The sequence below is a fragment of the Dasypus novemcinctus genome, chromosome X (genome assembly GCF_030445035.2).
Source record: "Dasypus novemcinctus isolate mDasNov1 chromosome X, mDasNov1.1.hap2, whole genome shotgun sequence".
Taxonomy (NCBI): domain Eukaryota; kingdom Metazoa; phylum Chordata; class Mammalia; order Cingulata; family Dasypodidae; genus Dasypus; species Dasypus novemcinctus.
Genome location: NC_080704.1, coordinates 182553018 through 182572152, shown reverse-complemented (window position 1 = coordinate 182572152; position 19135 = coordinate 182553018). Strand labels below are relative to the sequence as shown.

Below are 19135 nucleotides of genomic sequence, written 5' to 3'. Positions count from 1 at the left end.
CTTCTAATTGAGACAGAGCTTAGATCCCATGGGGCAGATGGATGGGACTATCTTTTTTTTTTTATTGACTTTGTAATAATATTACATTAAAAATATATATGTGAGGTCCCAGTCAACCCCACCCCCCCACCCCACCTCTCCCCCCACAGCAACACTCGTTCCCATCATCATGACACATCCATTGGATTTGGTAAGTACATCTTTGGGCACCTCTGCACCTCATAGTCAATGGTCCACATCATGGCCCATACTCTCCCCCATTCCATCCAGTGGGCCCTGTGAGGATTTACAATGTCCGGTGATTGCCTCTGAAGCACCATCCAGGGCATCTCCATGTCCCAAAGACGCCTCCACCTCTCATCTCTTCCTGCCTTTCCCCATACCCATCAGCCACCATGTCCACTTTTCCCAATCCAATGCCACCTCTTCTATGTGGACATTGGATTGGTTGTGTTGGATGGGACTATCTTGCTTGAAGTTATAGACTCCCTGTTCCTTGGGATGGTCATTGTCCATCATGGCTTTGTTAGTTGTCCTGGGTGAGTCCAATGAACTGGAGAGTAGGTATTACAACTCTGTTGGGATTCAGTTCCTGAGTGGCATATGCAAAGCCAAAAGATTTAAGTCTCTTGGACATAAACCTATGAACTCTAATACTAACTATAGGTTCAAATAGAATGGGCAGAAGAGTCATGTGTAGGGAAACCACAAATGAGTCCAACTCTGTCACACTGGGGAGCATACATTTCAAAGTAGGGCCCACTGGAAGGACACCAAACTTCTGAGCTGTCAGCCCTGCCTATAGTGTCTAGATGTCTCAGAGCCCTCAGTAGTCCCAGTATTTGAGGCAGTATTTACCGTAATAGTCAATGGGATCCTATGGAGATGGTGCATAAATACAACCTCTGGGATGACCTCCTGACTCACTTTGATATCTCTTAGCCATATAAATTCATTTTATCCTCTCCCCCTTTTAGTCAAGGTCTTTTTCCAGTTGCATCGCTAGTTGGTACTTGGTAGCAATGTCTCAGTGCCCAGGAAGCTCATCCCCGGGGAGTCATGTCACACGCTGGGAGGTGGGGTGGGGAAAGTAATGCATTTATATGCTGAGTTTGGCTTAGAGAGAGGCCACATTTGAACAACAAGAAGACTCCCAGGATAGCCTCCTTTAAAGGCCACCCCCCTAGAAAGCCTCCCCTTACACTTCCAGCCTCACCACCCCCATCTTCACCTCTCTCCCTTTAGCCAGCAGGGCATATGGTCTTTCCCAGAAGATTGGCCACTTGAATTTTTATGCAGGGATTTCATTCTCAAATAGTTTTAATGATTCCCATGACAATCAATTAACGGGCAGGCAGAGAGATGGGGCTGGAATAGGGGGCTGGGGTTGGGGAGTACTTCTCCATATAGACTGAGGGGAAAATTAAGTTGTTCCCTGTCACTGTGAGAGAGGTTCCCACCTCCATTATGCCCTGCATATGGGGGATCACTGGAATCTTGTCAACCTCTTTTCTTCCTGATGAAATGAGTTTCTTCTCAAGAGCAGAGATGTATCTACTCTGAGGAAAGCACATAGCTGAGATCTCCAGGCACCAGGCTTGATGCAGAGGGCCTGGGGATGCTGCTGGAACTGCTTCCTGCCCATCTTCTCCTCTTCCTGCAATGCTGCCATCCCCAACCTTCCCCAAGGATGCTCAAGGTAAGTAGGAATGGTTTGGGTCTTTTTTTGAGGCTGTGACTATTCTGGATGTACCCATAGGCTTCTGCCAGGATGAGTGGGTGTCCTTGGACCCTGCTCAGAGGGATGTAGGTAAGGATGGGATGCTAGTGGAGTACAGAACCCTGGTCACTATGGGAAAGGACAACATTCCTTCCCCTGGAGCCTCTGAACTTGGCTGGAGAGCCAGGGGTCAGATTTCTCTTTCTTCAGGAGCCAGAAACAGATGGTTTCCATTTTCTTCCAGTTGAAAGCACAGTGTCAAATGGAGTTGTTGATAAACCTACTTAGATGCTCTCGAGGCTTTGGTTTCTCTGATCTTTTAGGCCAGAGATTTTCTCAAAGACTCCATCATAGATGGCCAGGGATTCTCAATCTTCTCTCAGGGAGGGTCATGCAAACCTGTGCTCCTTGCAGCTGAGAGTGTTTCCCACCACTGTGGGCCCACCCATCCTCCTCACAGCCTCCAACTCTTCTTTAGAAATCCTCTTGAGCCCTGTGGAGAAACTCTTTGTACAACTAGCCAAGTCTCCTTTCTTTTCCAAAAAACAGGGATTCCAATTTCCAAAGCAGACATGATCTCCCAGTCGGAGTGAGCAGAAGAACCGTGGAGGCTGGAAAGAGAAGGGCCCTGCAGCTTCTGTCAGGGTAAGTTTATGTCCTAGAATGGCCTCTTTCAAGTGCTGGTGGGGAGAGCTGTTGTCTGTGTCTTTCATATCACCTGTGGGAGGCATATATACATGATCAATTAACTGAAAGAGTCGAAACTGACCATTTGGAGGCCCTGGATAGAAGCAGGTTTTGCAATTCCTGTTTGGAGGGGCAAACTGAATTTTTTCAGTACTCTAAATGTTGTGTGGGCTTATTGCTGGCCTTGGTACCTACCCACATTTAGCATCCATCATGATAAATAGGACGTTCCCAATTGCAGTCTCCTTCATAGAAGCATAACCCCATAGAAAGGTGTGGGAAGAGGGAGAGAAACAGAGCTATGTGTTGTGTTTTGTGTTTTCTTTTAAGACATTCATTCGTCCATTCATTTAACAAATAGATTTTTAAAAACCTGATTAGATTTGCTTTACAAAGATAATACATGCTCATTCTAGAAATTTAAAAAAAATATATAGATGTATTAGGAAGAAAACACAAATGTCCTGAAATCCCACCACCCAGACACAATCACCAGCGACCTTCATGTGATATTCTTTCCAGTATGTCTCTGCCTGGTCCCATGTGGAACTGTGGAGACTTTGACATCCAAGCTGCCATTCTCTAACTGCCATCCATATCGGTGAATATAGGCACATATTCATTCTCTTTAGTGACTGCAAGGTATTCCACTGGAACAGCATATCCTATTCCATGTACCCACTCCACTGTTAATAGTTATTTGGGTGGTTGCCAGGTTTCCATGATGCTCAGCGACACTGAGATGAACAACCTTGCAGGACATTTTTGCAAACTGGTCAGGATACATCCCTAGGAGAGGATGGGTCAAATGGTGCAGTGCAAGGCATTGAAAAGGCAGGGTTTCCTTTAAACTCACAGCAGTCCTGGGCCATTGAAAGTTTAGTTGGTCTTCTAAAAATTAATTGGCAAAATTGTCTGAAAATGCCCCAGTCCTCTTAAGGAGATTTGTGATATTGGGATGGGGGTTCCCTTTAACCTCCTTACCTTCACCTAAGTCTCTCACTTATTGTCTCTGCTTTGTCTGGGCCTCCCTGGTAGATGGAAACTTTCCTACACTTCGGAATTGAGCCTCTCAGCATTTACTATTTGTGTTTGGGTTGGCCTATGTCACTCTGCCAGCAGACACTGTTATAGCCTGTATAGTGTTCCAGGCAAGCAATGTTATGTGTGCTCTTAAAATATAGCCCAGTTAATCTTCGGAAAAGCCTTAGGTGGCAGATACCATCATCATTTTACAGATGAGGAAATGGAGGCCCTGAGAGGTCAAGTAATTTTTTCCTAGGCTTATACAGCAAGTAAGTGGCTGAGCCAGGAGGCAAACCTGGGCAGTTTGGTTTCAGATCCTCAAAGCTACATTTAAGCCAAGGTGCCTTCGCTTGCCAGTTTGCACAGGTGATGCATACATGCCTGCCATACCTCATCCATTAGCTTCTGTGTGCATCCAGGAGCATCCCCTGCTACCCCCATGTCTTAGACAAAGCATTCAGATGTCTGTGGTTTCCTGTTTCTCTTTATGGTTCCTCAATGGCCGCCATGCCCTGTGCCCCTGTCCCTTTCCCTCCCTGTTGTCCACGGCTGATGTCAAGCCATTCATCCCTGGGGCAAAGCTTTCACCTGGCTCCCTGTACACAAGGTGCTGGGAAGCTTGGCACAGCGGCTGAAATCTGACATGTTCCCAAGGGTAAGGGCTGGAGAACACTGGAATGCCTTCTCCTAGTTTTTAAATGCTGTCTGTCCTCAGTGGGGTTCATTTTAATTCTAAAGGTATGATGCATTGTGTGCAGAAATAATTTAAAATACAGAAAAGTACAAAGAAGCAAATAAAATCACTCATTACAGAAACGTACTCTTCATGTTTTCATGTGTTTCCTTCCAGTATTTTTCCATTCATGTATATGTGTACATATCCTTATAGAACATAGCACTGACATTAAGCCATGCACTTATATCTCATTTAGTATACTGATTATTGCTCAATTTCATATCATAACCATTTTCATGTGTCATTAAAAATTCTTCAAAATCATGCTCTTCATTGGCTATGGAGTATTTCATCACCTAGCCATATTATTTATTTGCTCATTTCCCTGTTGTTGGCCATTTTAATGTCCACCTTTTCACAATGACTACTCACAATGTGCTGGACATCTTTGTGCTTAAATCTCTGCCTTGTTCTCTTATTTCCCTTGAGAATAAATTCCAGACTTTACTTGGTCAGAGGGGACAGACATTTTCAAGGTGTTTGATTCAGATTAGAAATTGCTTACCAAAATCCTTTCTTCCAACGTGCATTTTTACAGCTATGTAGGGGAGTAGCTATCTCACCATACCATAATGACATGTAGCATTGTTTTGCAAAATCCCTGTCAATTGGAAAAGGGAAAAAAATTAATTTAATTTTTTTGCTTTTAAACAGTTCAACTTTTTTTCAAATGCTTACTGGCATTTCTTGTGATTTTCCCCCCCCTGTATGGTCCCTTTTTCATAACAGGGGCTGTAGACCTTTAACTTGGACTTGGTCTTGACTCTCCTGCTCCTTCTAGTTTCCTCTTTAGAAGCATGCCCTTCTGCTCTCATTCGGGAGCCCATCCTTAATTGTTCCTTAGATCTTGTCCCCATGTTTATTCTTCCTTTTCCCATTTCACAAGTTTTATCTTTTCCTTCTGAAATCATGCCTGCTTACTGCCATTGAAGTCAGGAATTCCTTCTTGGTCCCATGTCTTCTGATTGATGCAAACCTTGTCTCCTTAATTTGACTAATTCCCTCAAACATGAACTCAGATGCTTCCCCTCCCCCCAGAGGTCCTGATTAAACCCCTCACCCTTCTTCTTCTGCGCCGCTGGGCCTCACTGGACACTGCAGGTAACCCCCTGCTGCTTCTCTGGAGTGTGGACTTTGCTGCCCTCCAATGGCTCTACCTGCTGCTGGGACACTTCTGGTGCCGTTTCCTCTCCCCTTTGCTGCCTGTGTCTGCCCAACAGCTGCCACCCAACAGCTGCCAAGAGTGCCTACAACTGCAAGCAGGAGAATTGCACCCATCATCTATGTGGAATCTAAGCTCTCTCTTGATATAGAGGTGGAGTAGACATTACCATTGCAGGGCCCACAGGATGAAGGAATAGAGTATGGATTGGACTGAACTTACTGATATTCTACTATGGAACTAATGTGATTAGTAATGGAAGAAATTTTAGGAAATGTGGAAAAAGTGGCCATGGTAGCTGCTGATGGTAGGGAGAGGGAAGTAGAGATATGATGTGGGGGTATTTTCAGGACTTGGAGTTGTTCTGGGTGGTGCTGCAGGGACAGATGCTGGACATTGTATGTCCTGCCATGGCCCGCTGGGTGGACTGGGGGAGAGTGTAAACTACAATGTAAATCACTATCCATGTGGTGCAGCAGCACTCCAAAATGTATTCACCAAATGCAATGAATGTCCCACGATGATGAAAGAGGTTGTTGATGTGGGAGGAGTGGGGTGATGGAAGTAAGGGGTATATGAGGACCTCTTATATTTTTTGAATGTAACATTTAAAAAAAAATAAAGAGAGAAAAACAAAAAGACAAACAGGCCTTTTAGGGATGATGCTGTACTGATTGGACGTTGTCACCAGGGGGCCAGGCTAGATGGTAAATGTTGGTTGCTGCACACCTTGGGGTCGTGCATGGATGCCTTGACTAGCACTGGGGAGTGGGGTGGGCAGATGCATGAGTTTCTAATTCCTTGCTGAGGTTAAGTTCCCTTCCAAAATATCATGCAAAAACTGAAATCTATTTATTAAGGGCAACTAGAACTTGTTTAGTATCACTAGGGAAACCGAAGGTTGTCTTCACAATAAGCTGGGTATTTAAAGCTCCTTCTTCCTGTGCTCTGCATGTGGCTCATTTGCTGTCAAAATTTCACATTCCTACCAATGTTACAAGGTATGACTTTAGACTCTAGAATAGTCAAAGACACAGACCAGTGGAGCAGAAGCAGACCATGTGTGCGATATACACACACATACATGCCACATAAATGAGGGCGACTGTGGTCATCACTGGGGGACCAGAACATTTGGCTGTTTGGAGAAAAAGTCAGTAGAGAGCCTTCACACATCCTATACTCCAGAAAGGATTGAAGGCTATATGTAAAAGCAAATATTAGAACAAAATACTGGAGAAGTCTTACATCACTTCTGGCTCAGAAAGGATGTTCTGAGCTTAAAAACAATGGTAGAAGCTACAGAGGAAAAATGATAAATTCAACAATATAAACAAATTTAAATAAATCTCAAGGTTCTCCTGTCTTCTAGAGCTGCCCTTGGTGTTCCCAAGAGGGTGCTGCTTTGACCCATAGCCAAGCACATCTCCGTTGAGGCCCTCACCCTTGCCAGGTGACGCCCCCCAGAACAGCCCCCCACCCATCTGAGACTAGGAGGGCCAGCTCCCCCCTCCAGGAACCCCAGCTGGACAGCTGGGAGCCGGGGCCTCGCAGCCTCAGGCCATGTCTCCAAGTTTCCAATAGTTCTGGAAGGAACTTTGGCTCTGAGTGGCTGCCCCGCGGCTAACTTATGCACACCCACCCCCTGGGGTGTGGGGAGACAGAGGCTTCCATTTCTCTCTTCTTCCAGTTCTGGGGGTGGGGGTAGGTGGTGCTCACCACGGCCCTAGCCGTCCTAGCCGAGCGGGCAGTTCCCCACCATCCCGCTCAGCTGCAGCTGCATCTGGGCAAGGCGCCCTTGCAGGCTGCCCCTAGCCCCACAGGCCGGTGGACCCCTCCTTGTGTCGGAGGTGGAGGGCTTGGGGTGTCCATGACCAGCAGGCAGTGGGAGCAGGGCCTCTCCAGGAAGCCACAGAGGACCAAGCTCCACCTAGACCAGCTTCCTCGCACCTCTGCCTTCATCCTCCCCAGCCCCTTCCTCCAGGACCCTTGCTCTGCACACAGGCGCCCACACGTTCCCTCTCTGTCTTAGTGGCACCCATCAACTGGGTGATGTGAGGCGAGGCTAGCGTGGAGCCAGCAGGGGAGAAACACTTCTCAGTGAAATAGAGGACTTGGCATCAAGGCAGGGAAACACCCGATTACATCTGTACAGAAGCCCCATACACACCTCACACACACACACAGGCACGTCAAGCTGTCCTCTCACAAGTCTCTGCATCATGCACTTTTCTCCCATCACTGGGGCCACTGTCCTCATTCCCTCAGTATTATTCATGGAGGGCCTCCTCTAGGCCAGGCCCTGTGCCAGGTGCTGGAATTTCAGCAGGGAGCGAGAGAGCTTGCTGCAGGGTACCTCAACGTGGATGGGAAACAGTAGCTCAAGGAGGAGGAGAAATCTATACAGTCACAACTTATGGTAAATGTTAAGGTGCAAAGATGCAAAGTAAGCTTTGGGGGAGGTTTATTATAGACTGGGTGGTTCCCAAAGGCCCCTTGTGGAAGGTGACGGAAGGTTGAGAAGGAGCCCCAGTCTCAGGAGGCTTGGAAGAAAGTGAGCCTCAAGCCCAGGAAGCAAGTGTGCAACCCCGAGATTGGCCCCTGCGTCTCATCTGGAGTAGAACAAGTGAGGATTCTGGAAGCTCCCAGAAAGTTCTGACCTGATCATTTTAGAACAAGCCTCCTGTCCACTGTGTGGGCTCAGGAAGAAGGCAAAGCGTGTGTGAGGGGAGAGGGATTGGAAGCAAGGGGTCCAGACCAAAGGCCGTGTTGGCATGAACTTGGGGAGAGGCAGTGGTGACTGAGCAATATGGGAGTGCTTCTGAGATGGGGATGCCTCCGCCTCAAGCTGCCCACCAGATTCCCTTTCACAAACCCAGAGAGCTTTTTCACTTTTCCTCCACTTCAAATTGAATAGTTTTCTACAGTTCTCATAAAAAGTAAGAGAAAGGGCCTTAAAAATGGATTGTAACTGATGGGAAGCTCTGTGTTTGTATAAGAGAGTGGGGAACCCTACTCATTGGAGGGCTTTGTTATGGGATGACAAGGGGGTGAACTGGCTTTCTTGAATGATGGCTAGTGTTGACATGTCTTTTCTTTATGGCTAGTTTCTGTTTCTTGTTTACAGTTTTCCATAGAAAAATCCTTTCATCTTCTTCCTGGGAGATATTTTCCTAGAAGCCATATGGGAAATGGAGCTGCGTATCTCAGTGTTCACCAATCTAGACTTTCACTGAATTCTCTGATTTTGAATATGGTATTTCCCCTCCAAGGTATTTGTTAGCTTTTGCTGCAATACTGCTTCATAACAAACAGCTGCCAAACCTCAGTGGTTTACAACAGCTCACTTTCTCACTCACAGGCCTTTGGGTCGGTTGTCAGTTGTGGTGGCTCTGCATTGGGCTGCTGGGATGGGTTCAGGTCTACTCGGCACATCTTCTCATTGAGGGTCCCAGAAGGAAAGAGCATTGGTTACCTCAGTGGTCAGGGGCTCCTGATGGTACGGGGCAGGGGCAGAAGAGGACGAGTGAAACCTTGCAGGCACAGTCAAGCTTCTGGCTGGACATGGTGTACCTTATGTCCCCTCACATTTCATTGGCCAGTGCAAGTCACAGGCCAGAGCCCAAAGTCAGTGGGACATGGAAGTCAGTTCCACCTACAGGGAAGAGTGGCAAGAGCAGGGAGGGAAGGGGGAACTTGTGAACAAATTACCCTTTCTACTTCACCTGCTAAGGCAGTGATACTGCAGTGGAGACCCAAGGAACGGGACGGTGTCAACCATCTGAAGAGGAAGAGTGTTCCCATGAGATGGAATTTCAGATCAGATCTGAGAGGTCTGGGGGGCTGAAGCTGAGTGAGTAGAGGAGAGTGACATAAGGTGAGGTCTCATGGGCACTCAGGGGCCAGGGGTGATGGGAAGCCTGCTTGGTATATTTTCAGAAAGGGACATGATAGAAGTGCAGCTAGTCTGTAAAGGAGCTCTGTGACTGCTTTGGTGAAGATGGATAGAAGAGGCAAGAGGCTAAGGCAGCAAGTAGCTTCGACTCAAGATGCTGGTTCCTGAACCTCAGGGTGTAGCTGTGGAGATGGAGAGAATGGGTGGATTTGGAAGATAACTGGAAGGCAAATGGACAGAATTTGGTGATGGATGATATGTGGGTAAATGAGAGAGAGAGATTCCTGGAAGGCCTCTGACTTGTACTAGAAGCCTTCTGTGTCTGTCCCTTAGGCCCTGTGTTCTTAGGGTAGGAGATGGGTCTCCTGACACTGCCATTGCTCATGACTCAATGGCTCCACCTTCCACGCTATCCCCAAGACTGGCATTACCTTTGCCTATATCTGTCTACCCCCAGCACAGAGCACAAAAGCCCAGCAGGCTTCAGCAGGCACCCAAAGTGAATCCTTTTCTTCCTATTTGAAATAGGGTGGAATTACAACTTTCTCCCTTAAAAGATGAAATAACCTTACAAATCACTTGAAATGAATTGAAAACCACCCATAATCTCACCACCTTAAAAAATTATTATTGGGGAGCTGATGTAGCTCAAGTGGTTGAATGCCTGCTTCCCTGTACAAGGTCCCAGGTTCGATACCTGGTACCTCCTAAAAAAATTATTATTTTGCTTTGAGTTGATTTATTGGATGTTTTTATGGATTATCTTTTTTATATTTGAGATAAAATTCACATTCCATGAAATTCACCTTTTTAAAGCATGCAAGTCAGTGATATTTAGTAAACTCAAGTAAATCCCATGCTCTCTGATGTTCGATGCTGACTGGCCTAAGGCAAGTCCCACTGCCTCTCCTCCCAGGGCAAATGAGTCTGAGAATGTGTACCAAATCCTTGAAGGCACTTCAGTGGAGCATGACAGATTATCATCACTGACAGCAGTTACTGCCAAGGGGAGGACTGCCATGTGAGGGGTCAGAGGAGGGATTGTGACCTACTTTCATATTTTACTCCTACTTCTGGAGTGCTTGAAATCTATTACAAAGATAAAATAGTCATCTTACTTGTGGGACAAAATGAATGCGTCCTAGTCCTGGCTATCATCTCCATCACTGTGAGACAAAGGAGAGACTTCTAAGGCTCAGAGATAAAGGGCAAGCTTGTGAGTTGAGGGCAGACTTAGAGAGAGAGAGAGAGAGAGAGAGAGAGAGAGAGAGAGAGAGAGAGATGCTGCAAAGGGAGAGGGTGGGGACGTTGGCATGAGCATGGGCCTTTAGGAGGTGGGAGGCACTGGATGGAACGTGGGAGAGTGTGGGCCATAGTGTGGACCACGGGACATGGAGTGCAGCGATGCCCAGAGTTGAACTCTCCAGATGTAATGGATGTGTCATGATGATGGGGGAGAGTGTTACTGTGAGGGGAGTGGTGGGGTGGGGGTGGTGGGGGTGAATGGGGACCTCATATTTTTTGAATGTAATATTTTTTAAAAAATGAATAAATTGAATAGAATTTGGAAAAAAAAAAGAAAAAAAAAGGAGGTGGGAGGGGTGGCAGTGGGACAAGGGGACATGTTAGCCTTAGTTAGGACAGGGACAGTTCATCCATTGTCTCCGGGCCAGGGAAGAGAACGGGAGCCCAGATACAGGCAGTGGGTAGAGTTGATGCTGGAAGGATGGTGTGTTCTTGGCTGATTGCAAGGAGGTTGGAAGTTTGAGAAGAGGTGGTGTGAAAGAGTGATTTTGGGGAGAGCGACAAGGAGTAAAATACCAGGGAGGTGGAAGGCTTGTCAGGGGCTCTGGAGGAAGAGAGGACAAGGGAACTACAGTGTCGGCCAGGAAGTAGTTATGGTGCTGGGCCACAGCATCTAACCAGGTATACAGGGAAATGAGGGTGTGTGGTGGAAGTGAGTGACTGAGGATGTGTGTGCACTCATGTGTGTGTATGTGTGCTGGGGTGTGGATGGTATAAAAGGTTGGTTCGATGGACTGGAGAACCTTTGGGGCTAAAGGGTTGTTGGACAGCAGTACCAATGTCAGTAAGCAAAAAGACTGGACATCATGGCCAGAATGCTTGGAGGGGCTGCAGCTGTTGAGATGCTGAGGCTGGGTGCCAGAGTGTGGCATAGAGGGTGCATGGCTGAAGTGAGCTGCAGGGGAAGGCAGTTCGACTGAGATAGTCAGGGAACTGAGAGGACTGGTGAGGAAAGAGCACACACGTAAATGATGAAATTATAAAAAAATAACAGCAAGCGTAGAGGTGGGGAGAAATACAGGGTGCCAGGGGCTGCAGCCTTCCATTAATGAGAGAGGAGTGACAGGGGAAGAGGTGAAGGTGTTGGAAGATGATTACAACTAATCGGGGTAGCGAGTGGGAGAGTGTGATGATGTACTTGCAAGGAGCTGGAAATTTTGCAGGATACAGAAGGAGAGTGGTAGGGAGGCACCTGGTCCTGAGGAGTAAGGCAGCCCACGAACCCACCTCTGCCCCTGTCTCATGGTGGTGTGGGTTCTGGCAGTAAGAGGACTTTTTCTGGTAATGGGCTTTTAGCCTAACTTGCTACCCACCCAGCAATAGGCATCATGGTGAGTCTTAGTTTTCCCAAACATGTATTTGACCATCATCTATGTGATAGCTCCACTGAGAGTAACCATAGAATTTATTGTCCAAACCAGGAAACTTTTGAGAATGCTAAAAGGCTAAACCACATGGGACTCTGGGATAACTGGAGTAAACCAGGACTGTCCCATACAAACAATGATGTGTGCTGACCCCTAAATGATTGCAGGTGAGACTTCTTTGAAGCTATCAGCCCTGTAAGATCCATAGAGTTGTCCCCATTTCATGAGGAGAGGGAAATGTATCAAGAGCAAATATGATTTAGGTTTATTCAACACTTTTAAATAAGTATTTTGTGAAAAGCCATTACAATTCCAATGCTGATTTCCAAGTCCTCCTAGTATCATCTGACAGCCACCATCCCATGTCACATATGTAATAAGATCAATTGTTAGAGTAGGATTGCTGTTTAAAATTTCATATATTTTTTTAAAGATTTATTTTTCATTTATTTCTCTCCTCTCTCCACCCCCCAGTTGTTTGCTCTCTGTGTCTATTCCCTGTGTGTTCTTCTCTGTCCACTTGTATTCTTGTCAGTGGCACTGGGAATCTGTGTCTCTTTTTGTTGCGTCATCTTGCTGCTTCAGCTCTCTGTGTGTGCGGCCCCATTCCTGAGCAAGCTACACTTTTTTTCACATGGGGCAGCTCTCCTTACGGGGCACACTGCTTGCACATTGGGCTCCCCTACGTGGGGGACAACCCTGTATGGTGTGGCACTCCTTGTGCTCATCAGCACTGCGCATGGGCCAACTTCACCACATGGGTCAGGAGGCCCTGGGTTTGAACCTTGGACCTCCCATGTGGTAGGCAGATGCTCTATCCATTGAGCCAAATCCACGTCCCTAAAGTTTCATATTATATGCAACATTATTCTTTTGTGTTGTTTGGTTGTTGTTCATTCCAGTAATATCATCCAATTGATGTTTTGATTTGTTTAGATCTAAGGGATCAATATGATTGCAAGTGTTTTAATAAAAATGAGCAGTCACATTGCTAACTTATGCATCTCTTCAGAAAGACTCTCTGATAGATGAATTTTGGTAAGTGTAACTAATCTCTTTGAGACACAATACTTAGTCTTTAAGAAAGCAGAGGCCAGATAAATGAATATTTGAACTACCCTCTTCGAGTTCTCCCTTTTTCTCTGAAATATGTTGCATCATTCTTGATTAGTATTGTTATAACTTAACATTTCCTTTTTTTTTTTTTTTAACTTTAAAGATGATGCAACTAAAGCCCAGAGAGGTTAAATGACAGACCCCAGGTCATGCTGGGGTTGATCTGGCTCCAAATCAGGCAGCTCTGTTCTCCAGTTTGCTCCAGGAAAGCAGTCTGGATCCTTTGTCTCACTTGGAGGGAGGTGTCCCATGTGCAGCACCCCATGGATCTACTACTGGCACAGGCAGGGGCAATACACAGTTGCTAGGGCTCCAGCCTTTGCTCTACCCATTTCTCACTCTGGGTAGTCATTTTGCTGGTAGAGAACCTTTACATTAAGGGCCAGTACCACTGTAGTTCATTCTTTTTCTTAAAAAAATGCATATAATTAAAAAATTTATTAAAGAAATTTATGTACACTTTTATCCACCAAACAAAAATTCCTCCTTGGTTTAGTCAACTTTGGGCATGAAAAGTGATCATACAGCATTCCACTAATTGCATACATTTATTGTATTAACAAAAAGAAAATAGTTTCAGCACATTTTTCAAAAATCTTATTTTGAAATAATTTATTTAAACATTTTGAGCCCCAAGCCACTGATTTGCCATTACATTTGATACATTTGGCTATTAGATGTATAGTAAGTAAAAGTGGAGTTACAAACCAGAAGTACAATAGTATTGACATTTATATTTAATCATGTGGTTACCTTTACTGGAGATTTTTTATCTCTTCATGTGGCTTCAAACTATTTTTGATTACCCTTTCTTTTCAAACTGCAGAACTCCCTTTAGAATTCTTGTAGGGGCCAGTCTAGTGGTGATGAACACCAGCTTTTGTTTATCTGGGAATGGTTTAATCTCTCCCTCATTTTTGAAAGACAGTTTTTCTGGATAAAAAATTCTTGGTTGGCAATTTTTTGCTTTCAGTACTTTAAATATGTCCTCCTACTGTCTTCTTACCTCCATGGTTCTCAATGAGAAACTGGCACTTAATCTTATCGAGGCTCCCTTATACATGACATGTTGCTTATACCTTGGGGCTTCTTTCTTTATCTTTGGCATTCAGCAGTTTCATTATAATATGCCACAGTGTAGATTTGTTTGAGTTTATCCTGTTTGGAATCGATTATCTTGAATGTGTATATTCCTGTTTTTCATTAAATTTGATAAAGTGGTCAGCCATTATAACTTTGCATATTTTTTCAGCCCCTTTCTCTCCTGTCCTCCTTCAGCTCCCACAGTGGATAAATTGGTACACTAGTTGATGTCCCATAGGTTCTTCAGGCTTTGTTCAATTTTCTTCATTCTTCCTTCCTTCTGCTTCTCATACTGAATTATTTCAATTGTGTTATCTTCCAGTTCACTGAGTATTACTTTTTTTTTAAAATCTGGGAATGTCTTAATCTCTCCCTCCATTTTTGATAGGCATTTTTGCTAAATATAGAATTCCTTTTAAAATCTTAATTATTACTTCTTTAATATAAATTTTACAAGTTACTCCATTAATAAAAGATAATAACTACAATAAAAATAAATCTGCTTTGGTTTGTGGTTACACTCCCCCTTATATTTGTTCATTCCTCAGTCTGGAGGGATTTGGGACAATGTCCTCTCTGACTGCTTCAGGATGAGAAGGGATTTAGATATTCATGGGGCAGAAGAAAGGAATTGTTTTGCTTGCAGTTGAATATACTCCTTGTTTTGGGGGTGGGACAGATATAGAATTCTTGGTTGGCATTTTTTTGCTTTCAGCACTTTAAATATGTCATCTCACTCTCTCTTGCCTCCATGATTTCTGGTGAGAAAACTTAATCTTATTGATGTTCCCTTATACATGACTTGTTGCTTCCCTCTTGTGGCTTTTAAGAATTCTCTCTTTATCTTTTTCATTCTACATTTTGATTATAATATGTCATGGTGAGGATCTATTTGGGTTTATCTGTTGGGAGTTCATTGGGCATCTTGGATATGTGTATTCATGTCTTTCATTAAATTTGGGAAGGTGTCAGCCATCATTTCTTTGAATATCCTCTCTGCCACTTTCTTTCTTTTCTTCTCCTGCAAATTCCACAATGTGTATATTGGTATGCTTGATGGTGTCCCTCAGTTTCCTCAGGCTCTGTTTACTTTTCTTCATTCTTTTTTCTTTCTGTTCCTCAGACAGAATGATTTCAATGTCATCTTCAAGTTCATTGACATTTTCTTCTGCCAGCTCCAACTATTATTGTAAAACTTTCTATTCTCTCTTCACTTCTGTCAGTGTTTGCTTCTTATAATTTGGGGCTCTGTTGTTAGGTACATATATGTTTATAATTGTTATAGCTTCTTGATGAAGCAATCTTTTTAATTTATATTTTATTACTTTGTATAATGTCCCTTTTAACAGTTTTGATTTAAAGCATATTTTGTTTGGTATTAGTGTAGCCACCCATATCTCTTTCGGTTATTATTTGTATGGCATATTTTCCCCCTTTCCTTAGTCTTGTGATCTATTTGTGTCTTTGGATCCAAAGTGAGTCTCTTGTAGACAGCATATAGTTGGATCATACTTTTTAATGCATTTTTCCAATCCCTGATGTTTATCTGGACAGTTTAATCCATTTACATTTAAGCTTTTTACTGATAAGGAAGGATTTCTACCAATAAGGTATTTATTTTTTGTATGTCTTATACTTTTTTGTCCCTCATGGCCTCCATTACTGCCTTCTTTTGCATTTATTTAATATTTTGTAATAAGCCATTTTTGAGAACCTTCTATTGCCTTTTGTGTATATTTTTAAGATATTTTCTTTATGGTTACTCTGGAAATTACTTTTAACATTGTAAATCTATAACCATCTTAACTTGAACTGATACCAACTTATTTTCAACAGCATACAAAAGCTCTGTTCCTATACCCCTCAATTCTTAAGCTTAAAGTTGTTTTTGTTACCTGTTACCTCTTTGTAATTTGTATTCCTAATCACAGAGACTTATAATTATTTTTATGCATCCATCTTTCAAATCACGTAAGAAATGAAAAGTGGAGTTGCAAACCAAAGGATAGTTACATTGGCTGTCTTAGTTTGCCAGGGCTGCTCTAATAAATATTACAGACTAGTTGTTTTAAATGATAAGAATTTATTTTCTCATGGTTTTGGTGGCTAGGAGTCCAAAATCAAGATGTCAGCAGTATCATGCTTTCTGTAGCTGTCTGGTGGCAGCTTGCTGGCAATGTGTACCTCAGTTTCTACCTCCTTCCTATGGATATGTTACCTTTTGTCTCCTACTGCTATGTCAAAATTCATTCTGCTTATAAGGTCTTCAGTCATATCGGATTAAGGCCCAACCTGATTCAGTTTTGCCTCACCTTATTTAATATTGTCTTCAAGTATCCTATTTACAAATGGAACCACAGGACAGGGGTTTAGGATTTGAACATATCTTTATTTGGGGACCTGATGTTATCTATAAGCCTGGATTTTATACTTACCCACGTAGGCCCTACTTACAATGGGTTCACACCCACAGGAATGGACTAAGCTTTAGAACATGTTTTCTGGGGGGTACATACAGCTCCAAATCACACTCTCCTTACTTTATGTATTTAATATATATGCAGCTGAAGATTTAACATCAATCTTGAGCTGCTTCTCCCATCTTGTAACTTGAAAACAACTCTGCAGTTTCTCCAATGTCACATGGCTTGCCCAACTTAGTGTTGGTTTACTAGTAGTTTTTATTTCTTGCTTACCTTCAAATTTCAATTTTTGATCAGTTTGATGAATCTCTTTTCAAACATATTTTAACAGTCATATTGAGATAAGTTCTTTGTCATTTGCCAAGAGTTCTCCATTCTGGTATTATAAGCCATTTTCCAAAATCTTTGTCAGCAAAGTCAGCGTCTCTCTGCTTCCTATACACTCATTTTTTCAGACAAAGAAAACTATGAACTAGAATAAGAGATGAAAGTATACCTGTGCTCCTGAGTTCTTGGTTTCTTACCTTGACAATATGTAAGACTGATTGGGATAAGAAGAGACCTTTGGCAAGGAACCCCATCAAGAAGCCAATAAATAATTCAAGCAAATAAGATGTACTGCAGGAGAACCTCTCCTCTCCTGGATGAGTCTTGGGTCATCTTCCATTGTTCCTTATTATCTTTAGCTTGTTTACCACATTCTCCTAAGACTTTCTTTCCCAGATGCCCTCTGGACTGACCAGGCTCTCTTTGGCATTCCTTTCTCATGCACAACTTGTGTTACTGACTCATCTCCCTGCCTGTCTACCTCTCCCCATTCTCATTCCCTTGGCAAACTCCCCAGCTGACCCAGCACTTTTAACACCAGGCCTGCCTGAGAGGTGCTGTTTTCCATTACACAGCCCTGGCCCAACTCCCACTTTTGTATTTTCTTTCAGATTGGGGAACCAGAACTGAGGCTAAGGAATCACCTTGCCGACAGGACATTTCTGAAGAAGGCTCATTCCAAGGAGCCATAATAGAAAGACTGACAGGGAATGATCCCTGGGACTTGATGTTGCATGAAGCTTGGGAATGTGAGGGCCAATTAGAGAGACATTTGGCATAGGTTGCAATATCTTACAGGAGAAGCTCTGGGGAGGGAGCTGCCTGTGCATGTGGTGCTTTTGAGGGAAGTTTCAGTCTGCAGTCAATCCTTGTTACCAAAAAGAATTCCTACAGGAGAAAGCCTCTTAACTGGTGACATACGTGTAGAGAGTCTGACACCAGATCTAGACCTGATTCCTCAGCAGGGTTTCTGTGTAGAAAAGAGACCTTGGCCATGTGGTGACGGGGGGACATCCTTCCATGCCCATTTAGCCTTTATTGGGCATCAGGGAATTCACAATGGAGAAAAGCCCTTTGTATGTAAGGAATGTGGGAAAGCCTTCTGCCTGGGCTCCTCTCTTACAAAGCATCAGAGAGCTCACAGAGGAGAGAGACCCTTTAAGTGCAGTGAGTGTGAGAAAGCTTTCAGCCAGAGCTCCTCACTCATTGATCACCTGAGGACCCATACCGGGGAGAAGCCCTATGCATGTGGCCAGTGTGGCAGGACCTTAAGCAAGAGCACACACCTGAGCCAGCATGCGGGCATCCACACTGGTGAGAGGCCTTACATGTGTGGTGAGTGCGGTAAGACCTTTGGCCGCAGCACACACCTGATGCAGCATCGCAGGATCCACACAGGTGAGAGGCCCTACGAGTGCCGGGAGTGTGGGAAGGCCTTTAAAGATGCCTCCTCCCTCACTTGCCATATCCTGATCCATACAGGGGAGAGACCCTATAAGTGCCCCGACTGTGGAAAAGGCTTCAGTGGCCTGTCGGGACTTGTGCAGCACAAAAGGATTCATCCTTGAGAGAGACCCTATGCCTGCCATGAGTGCGGGATGGCCTTCAGCCAGAGCTCCTCCCTGATAAAGCACCTGAGGTTCCACACAGGAGAGAGACCTTTCAAATGCCGCAAGTGTGGGAGGACCTTCAGCTAGAGCTCCTCACTCATTCACCACCAGGCCATTTACACTGGGGAGAAGCCCTTCTGCTGTAAGGAATGTGGCAAAGCCTTCAGCCAGGGCATCCACCTGACCGAGCACATTCGCATTCACACCAGGGAGAAGCTGTATGAGTGCCAGGCATGTGGGAAAGCCTTCAGTCGGAGCTCGTCCCTCATTGACCACCAACGGACCCACACAGGTGAAAGGCCATACAAGTGCGGCCAGTGTGGCAAGGCCTTCAGCTAGAGCTCTTCACTCCCCAAGCACTTGAGGACTCACTATGGCTGTCCTGAGTGTGGCAAGGCCTTCAGCAAGAGCTCGTCCCTGAGCCAGCACCTGAGGACCTACACTGGGGAGAAGCCATATGCCTGCAGTGAGTGCAGCAAGGCCTTTGGCAAGAGCATGTGCCTGAGCCAACATGCACTCATCCACACTGGCGAGAGGCCCTATTTGTGCTGCTAGTGCGGGAAGGCCTATGGCCGCAGCTCGCACCTGACCCAGCATCGCAGGATCCACAACAGCGAGAGACCCTATAAATGTGAGGAAAGTGGCAAGGCCTTCACTGATACCTAATCCCTTTCAAGG

At 44.7% G+C, this 19135-nt stretch overlaps 1 pseudogene; it reads left to right on the top strand.

The window, feature by feature from the left end:
• The first annotated feature begins 1662 nt into the window (after positions 1-1662).
• Positions 1663-18796, top strand: LOC131277161 (zinc finger protein ZFP2-like; annotated as a pseudogene).
• The last annotated feature ends 339 nt before the right edge of the window (positions 18797-19135 follow it).